We start from the raw sequence: 12170 nt of genomic DNA, 5'->3' as shown, positions 1-12170 counted from the left end.
TCAAATTGCCTTAGGCTAAGGATTGTTCCACTTGAAGGCCCTCAGATAAGTACCCCACCCTCACTTAGCAGGGTACTGAATTACATGCAGTAATCCTCTATACAGAACTTGGGCGTTTGTGGGCATACTGTAAAGGCTGTATGCCAAGACTGGGATGTTTAAAATCCCATAGCATAGCAGCCATAGGTCCAGGTTATAGCAGAGGGTGGGAGTAGAAAGAGAGTGTGAGTCAGTGGTAGGGGTGGAGCAAGAAGGACAGGCAGAGAGAGACCCATATAGAGAGAGGAGGTATAGACAGATAATAGCAGGGGTGGTTGGAGAACTTAGAGGGGGAAGGGGGACATTGAGGGAGCATGGTGGGAGACCAAGAGTGGGTGGAGTCACAGAGGAAAGGCAGTGCCAGGATGCAGGAGAAGAAGCGGTGTAGGCCAGAGAGCAAGAGTGAGTGCAGGACAGGAAGCATAGTGGAGTGGGGTCACTGCTGACAAGCAAGCAGAGCCCAGCCCCTCGCATACAAATGGGGTGATTACAAAGGAAGGGATTTGGTGGTGGACATCATCTTTTTATGCCCCCCCTCACTCTCAGAAGGGGTTACATTTTGGGGAGCAGTGTCAAAAGGGGCATTAGGGTGCATTATTAAGGGGTGCCAGGAGACACAGTCCTCCATTCTATAGGCTCATCAAAAACCAACAAGAACAACAGGTAATTCAGCAAGTAGATTTAAAGCCTCTCTGTGGATTTATGTTCATACTGCTCCCTCTAGTAATGTTACAAGGCAACTGCAGTTTAATCACTGGATTGAGAAAGGGGCCGTCCTATGCAAATAATCTCCTCCCATGATTACTTCTGTGAGCTTCCGTTGTGATACAATGATAGGACCTTCAACATATGCTCTTCAGCAGATTTGTAAAGTTATCAAATTGCCTTAGGCTAAGGATTGTTCCACTTGAAGGCCCTCAGATAAGTACCCCACCCTCACTTAGCAGGGTACTGAATTACATGCAGTAATCCTCTATACAGAACATGGGCGTTGGTGGGCCTACTCTAAAGGCTGTGTGTTAAGACTGGGATGTTTAAAATCCCATAGCACAGCAGCCATAGGTCCAGGTTATAGCAGAGGGTGGGAGTAGAAAGAGAGTGTGAGTCAGGTGATAGGGGTGGAGCAAGAAGAACAGGCAGAGAGCGACCCATATAGAGAGAGGAGGTATAGACAGATAATAGCAGGGGTGGTTGGAGAACTTAGAGGAGGAAGGGGGACATTGAGGGAGCATGGTGGGAGACCAAGAGTGGGTGGAGTCACAGAGGAAAGGCAGTGCCAGGATGCAGGAGAAGAAGCGGTGTAGGCCAGAGAGCAAGAGTGAGTGCAGGACAGGAAGCATAGTGGAGTGGGGTCACTGCTGACAAGCAAGCAGAGCCCACCCCCTCACATGCAAATGGGGTGATTACAAAGGAAGGGATTTGGTGGTGGACATCATCTTTTTATGCCCCCCCTCACTCTCAGAAGGGGTTACATTTTGGGGAGCAGTGTCAAAAGGGGCATTAGGGTGCATTATTAAGGGGTGCCAGGAGACACAGTCCTCCATTCTATAGGCTCATCAAAAACCAACAAGAACAACAGGTAATTCAGCAAGTAGATTTAAAGCCTCTCTGTGGATTTATGTTCATACTGCTCCCTCTAGTAATGTTACAAGGCAACTGCAGTTTAATCACTGGATTGAGAAAGGGGCCGTCCTATGCAAATAATCTCCTCCCATGATTACTTCTGTGAGCTTCCGTTGTGATACAATGATAGGACCTTCAACATATGCTCTTCAGCAGATTTGTAAAGTTATCAAATTGCCTTAGGCTAAGGATTGTTCCACTTGAAGGCCCTCAGATAAGTACCCCACCCTCACTTAGCAGGGTACTGAATTACATGCAGTAATCCTCTATACAGAACATGGGCGTTCGTGGGCCTACTGTAGAGGCTGTGTGCTAAGACTGGGATGTTTAAAATCCCATAGCACAGCAGCCATAGGTCCAGGTTATAGCAGAGGGTGGGAGTAGAAAGAGAGTGTGAGTCAGGTGGTAGGGGTGGAGCAAGAAGGACAGGCAGAGAGAGACCCATATAGAGAGAGGAGGTATAGACAGATAATAGCAGGGGTGGTTGGAGAACTTAGAGGAGGAAGGGGGACATTGAGGGAGCATGGTGGGAGACCAAGAGTGGGTGGAGTCACAGAGGAAAGGCAGTGCCAGGATGCAGGAGAAGAAGTGGTGTAGGCCAGAGAGCAAGAGTGAGTGCAGGACAGGATGCATGGTGGAGTGGGGTCACTGCTGACAAGCAAGCAGAGCCCAGCCCCTCGCATACAAATGGGGTGATTACAAAGGAAGGGATTTGGTGGTGGACATCATCTTTTCATGCCCCCCCTCACTCTCAGAAGGGGTCAAATTTTGGGGAGCAGTGTCAAAAGGGGCATTAGGGTGCATTATTAAGGGGTGCCAGGAGACACAGTCCTCCATTCTAAAGGCTCATCAAAAACCAACAAGAACAAAAGGTAATTCAGCAAGTAGATTTAAAGCCTCTCTGTGGATTTATGTTCAACTGCTCCCTCTAGTAATGTTACATGGCAACTGCAGTTTAATCACTGGATTGAGAAAGGGGCCGTCCTATGCAAATAATCTCCTCCCATGATTACTTCTGTGAGCTTCCGTTGTGATACAATGATAGGACCTTCAACATATGCTCTTCAGCAGATTTGTAAAGTTATCAAATTCCCTTAGGCTAAGGATTGTTCCACTTGAAGGCCCTCAGATAAGTACCCCACCCTCACTTAGCAGGGTACTGAATTACATGCAGTAATCCTCTATACAGAACATGGCCGTTCGTGGGCCTACTGTAAAGGCTGTATGCTAAGACTGGGATGTTTAAAATCCCATAGCACAGCAGCCATAGGTCCAGGTTATAGCAGAGGGTGGGAGTAGAAAGAGAGTGTTGGTCAGGTGGTAGGGGTGGAGCAAGAAGAACAGGCAGAGAGAGACCCATATAGAGAGAGGAGGTATAGACAGATAATAGCAGGGGTGGTTGGAGAACTTAGAGGATGAAGGGGGACATTGAGGGAGCATGGTGGGAGACCAAGAGTGGGTGGAGTCACAGAGGAAAGGCAGTGCCAGGATGCAGGAGAAGAAGCGGTGTAGGCCAGAGAGCAAGAGTGAGTGCAGGACAGGAAGCATAGTGGAGTGGGGTCACTGCTGACAAGCAAGCAGAGCCCACCCCCTCACATGCAAATGGGGTGATAACAAAGGAAGGGATTTGGTGGTGGACATCATCTTTTTATGCCCCCCCTCACTCTCAGAAGGGGTTACATTTTGGGGAGCAGTGTCAAAAGGGGCATTAGGGTGCATTATTAAGGGGTGCCAGGAGACACAGTCCTCCATTCTATAGGGTCATCAAAAACCAACAAGAACAACAGGTAATTCAGCAAGTAGATTTAAAGCCTCTCTGTGGATTTATGTTCATACTGCTCCCTCTAGTAATGTTACAAGGCAACTGCAGTTTAATCACTGGATTGAGAAAGGGGCCGTCCTATGCAAATAATCTCCTCCCATGATTACTTCTGTGAGCTTCCGTTGTGATACAATGATAGGACCTTCAACATATGCTCTTCAGCAGATTTGTAAAGTTATCAAATTGCCTTAGGCTAAGGATTGTTCCACTTGAAGGCCCTCAGATAAGTACCCCACCCTCACTTAGCAGGGTACTGAATTACATGCAGTAATCCTCTATACAGAACATGGGTGTTCGTGGGCCTACTGTAGAGGCTGTGTGCTAAGACTGGAATGTTTAAAATCCCATAGCACAACAGCCATAGGTCCAGGTTATAGCAGAGGGTGGGAGTAGAAAGAGAGTGTGAGTCAGGTGGTAGGGGTGGAGCAAGAAGGACAGGCAGAGAGAGACCCATATAGAGAGAGGAGGTATAGACAGATAACAGCCGGGGTGGTTGGGGAGCTTAGAGGAGGAAGGGGGACATTGAGGGAGCATGGTGGGAGACCAAGAGTGGGTGGAGTCACAGAGGAAAGGCAGTGCCAGGATGCAGGAGAAGAAGTGGTGTAGGCCAGAGGCAAAGAGTGAGTGCAGGACAGGATGCATGGTGGAGTGGGGTCACTGCTGACAAGCAAGCAGAGCCCAGCCCCTCGCATACAAATGGGGTGATTACAAAGGAAGGGATTTGGTGGTGGACATCATCTTTTTATGCCCCCCCTCACTCTCAGAAGGGGTCAAATTTTGGGGAGCAGTGTCAAAAGGGGCATTAGGGTGCATTATTAAGGGGTGCCAGGAGACACAGTCCTCCATTCTAAAGGCTCATCAAAAACCAACAAGAACAAAAGGTAATTCAGCAAGTAGATTTAAAGCCTCTCTGTGGATTTATGTTCAACTGCTCCCTCTAGTAATGTTACATGGCAACTGCAGTTTAATCACTGGATTGAGAAAGGGGCCGTCCTATGCAAATAATCTCCTCCCATGATTACTTCTGTGAGCTTCCGTTGTGATACAATGATAGGACCTTCAACATATGCTCTTCAGCAGATTTGTAAAGTTATCAAATTGCCTTAGGCTAAGGATTGTTCCACTTGAAGGCCCTCAGATAAGTACCCCACCCTCACTTAGCAGGGTACTGAATTACATGCAGTAATCCTCTATACAGAACATGGCCGTTCGTGGGCCTACTGTAAAGGCTGTATGCTAAGACTGGGATGTTTAAAATCCCATAGCACAGCAGCCATAGGTCCAGGTTATAGCAGAGGGTGGGAGTAGAAAGAGAGTGTGAGTCAGGTGATAGGGGTGGAGCAAGAAGAACAGGCAGAGAGCGACCCATATAGAGAGAGGAGGTATAGACAGATAATAGCAGGGGTGGTTGGAGAACTTAGTGGAGGAAGGGGGACATTGAGGGAGCATGGTGGGAGACCAAGAGTGGGTGGAGTCACAGAGGAAAGGCAGTGCCAGGATGCAGGAGAAGAAGCGGTGTAGGCCAGAGAGCAAGAGTGAGTGCAGGACAGGAAGCATAGTGGAGTGGGGTCACTGCTGACAAGCAAGCAGAGCCCACCCCCTCACATGCAAATGGGGTGATTACAAAGGAAGGGATTTGGTGGTGGACATCATCTTTTTATGCCCCCCCCTCACTCTGAGAAGGGGTTACATTTTGGGGAGCAGTGTCAAAAGGGGCATTAGGGTGCATTATTAAGGGGTGCCAGGAGACACAGTCCTCCATTCTATAGGCTCATCAAAAACCAACAAGAACAACAGGTAATTCAGCAAGTAGATTTAAAGCCTCTCTGTGGATTTATGTTCATACTGCTCCCTCTAGTAATGTTACAAGGCAACTGCAGTTTAATCACTGGATTGAGAAAGGGGCCGTCCTATGCAAATAATCTCCTCCCATGATTACTTCTGTGAGCTTCCGTTGTGATACAATGATAGGACCTTCAACATATGCTCTTCAGCAGATTTGTAAAGTTATCAAATTGCCTTAGGCTAAGGATTGTTCCACTTGAAGGCCCTCAGATAAGTACCCCACCCTCACTTAGCAGGGTACTGAATTACATGCAGTAATCCTCTATACAGAACATGGGCGTTTGTGGGCCTACTGTAAAGGCTGTATGCTAAGACTGGGATGTTTAAAATCCCATAGCACAGCAGCCATAGGTCCAGGTTATAGCAGAGGGTGGGAGTAGAAAGAGAGTGTGAGTCAGGTGGTAGGGGTGGAGCAAGAAGGACAGGCAGAGAGAGACCCATATAGAGAGAGGAGGTGTAAACAGATAATAGCAGGGGTGGTTGGAGAACTTAGAGGAGGAAGGGGGACATTGAGGGAGCATGGTGGGAGACCAAGAGAGAGTGGAGTCACAGAGGAAAGGCAGTGCCAGGATGCAGGAGAAGAAGTGGTGTAGGCCAGAGAGCAAGAGTGAGTGCAGGACAGGATGCATGGTGGAGTGGGGTCACTGCTGACAAGCAAGCAGAGCCCAGCCCCTCGCATACAAATGGGGTGATTACAAAGGAAGGGATTTGGTGGTGGACATCATCTTTTTATGCCCCCCCTCACTCTCAGAAGGGGTCAAATTTTGGGGAGCAGTGTCAAAAGGGGCATTAGGGTGCATTATTAAGGGGTGCCAGGAGACACAGTCCTCCATTCTAAAGGCTCATCAAAAACCAACAAGAACAAAAGGTAATTCAGCAAGTAGATTTAAAGCCTCTCTGTGGATTTATGTTCAACTGCTCCCTCTAGTAATGTTACATGGGAACTGCAGTTTAATCACTGGATTGAGAAAGGGGCCGTCCTATGCAAATAATCTCCTCCCATGATTACTTCTGTGAGCTTCCGTTGTGATACAATGATAGGACCTTCAACATATGCTCTTCAGCAGATTTGTAAAGTTATCAAATTGCCTTAGGCTAAGGATTGTTCCACTTGAAGGCCCTCAGATAAGTACCCCACCCTCACTTAGCAGGGTACTGAATTACATGCAGTAATCCTCTATACAGAACATGGCCGTTCGTGGGCCTACTGTAAACGCTGTATGCTAAGACTGGGATGTTTAAAATCCCATAGCACAGCAGCCATAGGTCCAGGTTATAGCAGAGGGTGGGAGTAGAAAGAGAGTGTGAGTCAGGTGATAGGGGTGGAGCAAGAAGAACAGGCAGAGAGCGACCCATATAGAGAGAGGAGGTATAAACAGATAATAGCAGGGGTGGTTGGAGAACTTAGAGGAGGAAGGGGGACATTGAGGGAGCATGGTGGGAGACCAAGAGTGGGTGGAGTCACAGAGGAAAGGCAGTGCCAGGATGCAGGAGAAGAAGCGGTGTAGGCCAGAGAGCAAGAGTGAGTGCAGGACAGGAAGCATAGTGGAGTGGGGTCACTGCTGACAAGCAAGCAGAGCGCACCCCCTCACATGCAAATGGGGTGATTACAAAGGAAGGGATTTGGTGGTGGACATCATCTTTTTATGCCCCCCCTCACTCTCAGAAGGGGTTACATTTTGGGGAGCAGTGTCAAAAGGGGCATTAGGGTGCATTATTAAGGGGTGCCAGGAGACACAGTCCTCCATTCTATAGGCTCATCAAAAACCAACAAGAACAACAGGTAATTCAGCAAGTAGATTTAAAGCCTCTCTGTGGATTTATGTTCATACTGCTCCCTCTAGTAATGTTACAAGGCAACTGCAGTTTAATCACTGGATTGAGAAAGGGGCCGTCCTATGCAAATAATCTCCTCCCATGATTACTTCTGTGAGCTTCCGTTGTGATACAATGATAGGACCTTCAACATATGCTCTTCAGCAGATTTGTAAAGTTATCAAATTGCCTTAGGCTAAGGATTGTTCCACTTGAAGGCCCTCAGATAAGTACCCCACCCTCACTTAGCAGGGTACTGAATTACATGCAGTAATCCTCTATACAGAACATGGGCGTTCGTGGGCCTACTGTAGAGGCTGTGTGCTAAGACTGGGATGTTTAAAATCCCATAGCACAGCAGCCATAGGTCCAGGTTATAGCAGAGGGTGGGAGTAGAAAGAGAGTGTGAGTCAGGTGGTAGGGGTGGAGCAAGAAGGACAGGCAGAGAGAGACCCATATAGAGAGAGGAGGTATAGACAGATAATAGCAGGGGTGGTTGGAGAACTTAGAGGAGGAAGGGGGACATTGAGGGAGCATGGTGGGAGACCAAGAGTGGGTGGAGTCACAGAGGAAAGGCAGTGCCAGGATGCAGGAGAAGAAGTGGTGTAGGCCAGAGAGCAAGAGTGAGTGCAGGACAGGATGCATGGTGGAGTGGGGTCACTGCTGACAAGCAAGCAGAGCCCAGCCCCTCGCATACAAATGGGGTGATTACAAAGGAAGGGATTTGGTGGTGGACATCATCTTTTCATGCCCCCCCTCACTCTCAGAAGGGGTCAAATTTTGGGGAGCAGTGTCAAAAGGGGCATTAGGGTGCATTATTAAGGGGTGCCAGGAGACACAGTCCTCCATTCTAAAGGCTCATCAAAAACCAACAAGAACAAAAGGTAATTCAGCAAGTAGATTTAAAGCCTCTCTGTGGATTTATGTTCAACTGCTCCCTCTAGTAATGTTACATGGCAACTGCAGTTTAATCACTGGATTGAGAAAGGGGCCGTCCTATGCAAATAATCTCCTCCCATGATTACTTCTGTGAGCTTCCGTTGTGATACAATGATAGGACCTTCAACATATGCTCTTCAGCAGATTTGTAAAGTTATCAAATTCCCTTAGGCTAAGGATTGTTCCACTTGAAGGCCCTCAGATAAGTACCCCACCCTCACTTAGCAGGGTACTGAATTACATGCAGTAATCCTCTATACAGAACATGGCCGTTCGTGGGCCTACTGTAAAGGCTGTATGCTAAGACTGGGATGTTTAAAATCCCATAGCACAGCAGCCATAGGTCCAGGTTATAGCAGAGGGTGGGAGTAGAAAGAGAGTGTTGGTCAGGTGGTAGGGGTGGAGCAAGAAGAACAGGCAGAGAGAGACCCATATAGAGAGAGGAGGTATAGACAGATAATAGCAGGGGTGGTTGGAGAACTTAGAGGATGAAGGGGGACATTGAGGGAGCATGGTGGGAGACCAAGAGTGGGTGGAGTCACAGAGGAAAGGCAGTGCCAGGATGCAGGAGAAGAAGCGGTGTAGGCCAGAGAGCAAGAGTGAGTGCAGGACAGGAAGCATAGTGGAGTGGGGTCACTGCTGACAAGCAAGCAGAGCCCACCCCCTCACATGCAAATGGGGTGATAACAAAGGAAGGGATTTGGTGGTGGACATCATCTTTTTATGCCCCCCCTCACTCTCAGAAGGGGTTACATTTTGGGGAGCAGTGTCAAAAGGGGCATTAGGGTGCATTATTAAGGGGTGCCAGGAGACACAGTCCTCCATTCTATAGGGTCATCAAAAACCAACAAGAACAACAGGTAATTCAGCAAGTAGATTTAAAGCCTCTCTGTGGATTTATGTTCATACTGCTCCCTCTAGTAATGTTACAAGGCAACTGCAGTTTAATCACTGGATTGAGAAAGGGGCCGTCCTATGCAAATAATCTCCTCCCATGATTACTTCTGTGAGCTTCCGTTGTGATACAATGATAGGACCTTCAACATATGCTCTTCAGCAGATTTGTAAAGTTATCAAATTGCCTTAGGCTAAGGATTGTTCCACTTGAAGGCCCTCAGATAAGTACCCCACCCTCACTTAGCAGGGTACTGAATTACATGCAGTAATCCTCTATACAGAACATGGGCGTTCGTGGGCCTACTGTAGAGGCTGTGTGCTAAGACTGGGATGTTTAAAATCCCATAGCACAACAGCCATAGGTCCAGGTTATAGCAGAGGGTGGGAGTAGAAAGAGAGTGTGAGTCAGGTGGTAGGGGTGGAGCAAGAAGGACAGGCAGAGAGAGACCCATATAGAGAGAGGAGGTATAGACAGATAACAGCCGGGGTGGTTGGGGAGCTTAGAGGAGGAAGGGGGACATTGAGGGAGCATGGTGGGAGACCAAGAGTGGGTGGAGTCACAGAGGAAAGGCAGTGCCAGGATGCAGGAGAAGAAGTGGTGTAGGCCAGAGGCAAAGAGTGAGTGCAGGACAGGATGCATGGTGGAGTGGGGTCACTGCTGACAAGCAAGCAGAGCCCAGCCCCTCGCATACAAATGGGGTGATTACAAAGGAAGGGATTTGGTGGTGGACATCATCTTTTTATGCCCCCCCTCACTCTCAGAAGGGGTCAAATTTTGGGGAGCAGTGTCAAAAGGGGCATTAGGGTGCATTATTAAGGGGTGCCAGGAGACACAGTCCTCCATTCTAAAGGCTCATCAAAAACCAACAAGAACAAAAGGTAATTCAGCAAGTAGATTTAAAGCCTCTCTGTGGATTTATGTTCAACTGCTCCCTCTAGTAATGTTACATGGCAACTGCAGTTTAATCACTGGATTGAGAAAGGGGCCGTCCTATGCAAATAATCTCCTCCCATGATTACTTCTGTGAGCTTCCGTTGTGATACAATGATAGGACCTTCAACATATGCTCTTCAGCAGATTTGTAAAGTTATCAAATTGCCTTAGGCTAAGGATTGTTCCACTTGAAGGCCCTCAGATAAGTACCCCACCCTCACTTAGCAGGGTACTGAATTACATGCAGTAATCCTCTATACAGAACATGGCCGTTCGTGGGCCTACTGTAAAGGCTGTATGCTAAAACTGGGATGTTTAAAATCCCATAGCACAGCAGCCATAGGTCCAGGTTATAGCAGAGGGTGGGAGTAGAAAGAGAGTGTGAGTCAGGTGATAGGGGTGGAGCAAGAAGAACAGGCAGAGAGCGACCCATATAGAGAGAGGAGGTATAGACAGATAATAGCAGGGGTGGTTGGAGAACTTAGAGGAGGAAGGGGGACATTGAGGGAGCATGGTGGGAGACCAAGAGTGGGTGGAGTCACAGAGGAAAGGCAGTGCCAGGATGCAGGAGAAGAAGCGGTGTAGGCCAGAGAGCAAGAGTGAGTGCAGGACAGGAAGCATAGTGGAGTGGGGTCACTGCTGACAAGCAAGCAGAGCCCACCCCCTCACATGCAAATGGGGTGATTACAAAGGAAGGGATTTGGTGGTGGACATCATCTTTTTATGCCCCCCCCTCACTCTCAGAAGGGGTTACATTTTGGGGAGCAGTGTCAAAAGGGGCATTAGGGTGCATTATTAAGGGGTGCCAGGAGACACAGTCCTCCATTCTATAGGCTCATCAAAAACCAACAAGAACAACAGGTAATTCAGCAAGTAGATTTAAAGCCTCTCTGTGGATTTATGTTCATACTGCTCCCTCTAGTAATGTTACAAGGCAACTGCAGTTTAATCACTGGATTGAGAAAGGGGCCGTCCTATGCAAATAATCTCCTCCCATGATTACTTCTGTGAGCTTCCGTTGTGATACAATGATAGGACCTTCAACATATGCTCTTCAGCAGATTTGTAAAGTTATCAAATTGCCTTAGGCTAAGGATTGTTCCACTTGAAGGCCCTCAGATAAGTACCCCACCCTCACTTAGCAGGGTACTGAATTACATGCAGTAATCCTCTATACAGAACATGGGCGTTTGTGGGCCTACTGTAAAGGCTGTATGCTAAGACTGGGATGTTTAAAATCCCATAGCACAGCAGCCATAGGTCCAGGTTATAGCAGAGGGTGGGAGTAGAAAGAGAGTGTGAGTCAGGTGGTAGGGGTGGAGCAAGAAGGACAGGCAGAGAGAGACCCATATAGAGAGAGGAGGTATAAACAGATAATAGCAGGGGTGGTTGGAGAACTTAGAGGAGGAAGGGGGACATTGAGGGAGCATGGTGGGAGACCAAGAGAGAGTGGAGTCACAGAGGAAAGGCAGTGCCAGGATGCAGGAGAAGAAGTGGTGTAGGCCAGAGAGCAAGAGTGAGTGCAGGACAGGATGCATGGTGGAGTGGGGTCACTGCTGACAAGCAAGCAGAGCCCAGCCCCTCGCATACAAATGGGGTGATTACAAAGGAAGGGATTTGGTGGTGGACATCATCTTTTTATGCCCCCCCTCACTCTCAGAAGGGGTCAAATTTTGGGGAGCAGTGTCAAAAGGGGCATTAGGGTGCATTATTAAGGGGTGCCAGGAGACACAGTCCTCCATTCTAAAGGCTCATCAAAAACCAACAAGAACAAAAGGTAATTCAGCAAGTAGATTTAAAGCCTCTCTGTGGATTTATGTTCAACTGCTCCCTCTAGTAATGTTACATGGGAACTGCAGTTTAATCACTGGATTGAGAAAGGGGCCGTCCTATGCAAATAATCTCCTCCCATGATTACTTCTGTGAGCTTCCGTTGTGATACAATGATAGGACCTTCAACATATGCTCTTCAGCAGATTTGTAAAGTTATCAAATTGCCTTAGGCTAAGGATTGTTCCACTTGAAGGCCCTCAGATAAGTACCCCACCCTCACTTAGCAGGGTACTGAATTACATGCAGTAATCCTCTATACAGAACATGGCCGTTCGTGGGCCTACTGTAAAGGCTGTATGCTAAGACTGGGATGTTTAAAATCCCATAGCACAGCAGCCATAGGTCCAGGTTATAGCAGAGGGTGGGAGTAGAAAGAGAGTGTGAGTCAGGTGATAGGGGTGGAGCAAGAAGAACAGGCAGAGA

Source organism: Pleurodeles waltl, chromosome 1_2 (genome assembly GCF_031143425.1).
Source record: "Pleurodeles waltl isolate 20211129_DDA chromosome 1_2, aPleWal1.hap1.20221129, whole genome shotgun sequence".
NCBI classification, from domain to species: Eukaryota; Metazoa; Chordata; class Amphibia; order Caudata; family Salamandridae; genus Pleurodeles; species Pleurodeles waltl.
The sequence above is the reverse complement of the archived record's forward strand: the minus strand, read 5'-3'. Positions refer to the sequence as shown.